The 2,293-nt window shown below is 32.7% G+C and overlaps 1 long non-coding RNA gene across 2 annotated transcripts; it reads right to left on the bottom strand.

Annotated features, from left to right (window-relative positions):
* Window positions 1-1,383: 1,383 nt before the first annotated feature.
* On the bottom strand, window positions 1,384-2,269 carry LOC107573704 (uncharacterized). 2 transcript variants are annotated; one of them, XR_001607556.1, is made up of 4 exons: window positions 2,105-2,269; window positions 1,916-1,954; window positions 1,671-1,760; window positions 1,384-1,499 (listed from the first exon to the last, which is right to left on the bottom strand). It is a non-coding gene; the product is annotated as an uncharacterized lncRNA (long non-coding RNA). The 2 variants fall into 2 exon arrangements; XR_001607555.1 differs by having other exon boundaries at window positions 1,384-1,760.
* Between the last annotated feature and the right edge of the window lie 24 nt (window positions 2,270-2,293).

Below are 2,293 nucleotides of genomic sequence, written 5' to 3'. Positions count from 1 at the left end.
GCCTTGAAAAAACCAAGTAAAGTGAAATAAGAATAATAATTTGTACTAACAAAAGGTTTATTTAGTGTTGTAAACTTACACGCAAGTTCTGGTAACTATACTAGTGCCCAGACTGCATCAACATCAGACACCTGTATAAAACCAAATAAAAACAATATTAGTAGGAAAATATGGATGATAAGTTGTCAGTGTTATCTCTCCTGCCTACACTACCATGCCATTGGGTTAGCTCACCCAAACTTGAAATTTATGTGATAATTTACTCAAAGATTACTTTTTGGAACACAAATAAAGACATTTTCAGTGAAATCCGATATAAATTTCTGTCTATTTACCCAAAACATTAGACATTTGATCATATAGCAATCAGAGCCGCTTTTCCACTGTCAGGCCAAACTATTTTTGTTGCTTAACCATTCCATTTTGTGCTGATCCGGCCCAAGCTGATACAGATATGGTTTAATTTTTCACTGTTGGGCTGTTAACCGAGCTCTTTGGAATGCAACATAAATGTGTCAGTCGTTACCTTAGTAATGCAAGAGTTAGAATACGGTCCTAGATGTAAATAGCACACGTTATGAAAAATTAAATATTTATTTTAATTTTACTATTAACTTGTTTACTTCGCTCAAATAGCAGGCTTGGCCAGCTACAGAGAAACTGTTGACAATCCTGAGCAGCGACATCACTCCAGGCATTCTACAGCACGGTTCAGCGTGTCCGGCTAATAATTCCAGATCAAGAGTGGTTTGTGATCAGACTATGCCTAACCAAGTTCAAGTGAAAATATAACTTTACTTTTACTTTACTTTTAGTCATTTACCAGACGCTTTTATCCAAAGCGACTTACAAATAAGAAAAAGTAATTAAAACTAAAAGCTAAAACTCTATAAATACTAATATATAAATATATATATATAAATAACTAATAGGTTTACAGTGCTATACACATAAATACAAAACACTTAAACATTAAAATAATGCAATAAACATTAATTTAACAATGTAAGATATAGGATAAAACCCTAATTTACATAACTGATAAGAAAAAACTAAGAAGGAAACTGTTGTTTTAATAAAAGAAATATCAGACGTGAGCACAGAAGAATTGTCTGTGTCACACAGAGATTTCTGGGAATGTCAGTTTATTGTTTATCACTGTAAAATATAAGGTGACTTCCAAAAACAGTATATTTTACTGTATAATTAAATGAAATGTCCCATTAGAACTATTACAGCTTTTCACCATATAGTAAGGGAATTTACCGTCGTATTTTTAGTCTTTACCATCAAAATTCTGACAAACTGCGCTTCAAGAATGGTTTGTGATCAGACAATGCTTAACCAAGTTCAAGTGGAAATATAACTGAAACTGCTCCTTAGCATTCATTGAACAGTTTGGCCCAAAAGTAGATTACACGGCTCCATTCATACGGATTTATTTGATGGTTTCTTGGGTGTCAGAGTTTTGGGGTTAATATCTTCATTGAAGATGCACACTTTTTTATGGGATGGAATGACAGAAGGGAGATTAAGCGGCATCATTTTCATTTTTTGTTGAACTAGGTATATAATCAACATTAATCTTTATAAAAGTAATTTACCAGCAAATACACAGGAAATTTCCCCAAAATGATGTGCTTCTTTAAGGTGTAGCTATGAGAACTTACAAAGCGGGTTAGTTGTAGAAGTATGTGGGGTGATCATGAAGTAAAACAGGTCAGCCTCAGATGGGTGTGCACTGCTGTCAAATCTGGGTTCTAGAAGTAAAAAAAGAAAAAAAGTTTAAGACATTCAAAAATTACAGTACAAATATGTTTGTCAAAGTGTCAATGAAGTCAATGACATGGTTTATTTTAAACATTATTATTAAATATAATAAAAAATACTGAAAACATTTAAGGTAGCAACATACATTTTTAGGGGTTGTAGGGTGTGAAGTGTTTTCTTAGATCTGTGAAAAAAAATAAAAGAAATACAGTGGTTACATGTATACTTCATCCGCAAGAAATTATTTGAAAAATTATTTAATATTGTAAATAAAGTGTAGCACATGATTGAGTCAAAAACTGCTCTATAAGAGATTAAAAATTAAATGCCTTACCTTCAGTGTACTGAGGCCGAAACAGTACGGTGTTCACCAGACTGCTGTTCAGAGAAGACAGCTGCCACAACCACTTGTCCTAAATATGACAAATAATTATTCAGTTAAAGGCAAGCTCCACTATTGTTGTGAATTGTAGATTACAGACACATTCATTCCTTGATATTTGCATACTTTACAAGAAAGAAA

The sequence above is a fragment of the Sinocyclocheilus grahami genome, unplaced genomic scaffold (genome assembly GCF_001515645.1).
Source record: "Sinocyclocheilus grahami isolate Dianchi unplaced genomic scaffold, SAMN03320097.WGS_v1.1 scaffold2011.1, whole genome shotgun sequence".
Taxonomy (NCBI): domain Eukaryota; kingdom Metazoa; phylum Chordata; class Actinopteri; order Cypriniformes; family Cyprinidae; genus Sinocyclocheilus; species Sinocyclocheilus grahami.
The sequence above is the reverse complement of the archived record's forward strand: the minus strand, read 5'-3'. Positions and strand labels throughout refer to the sequence as shown.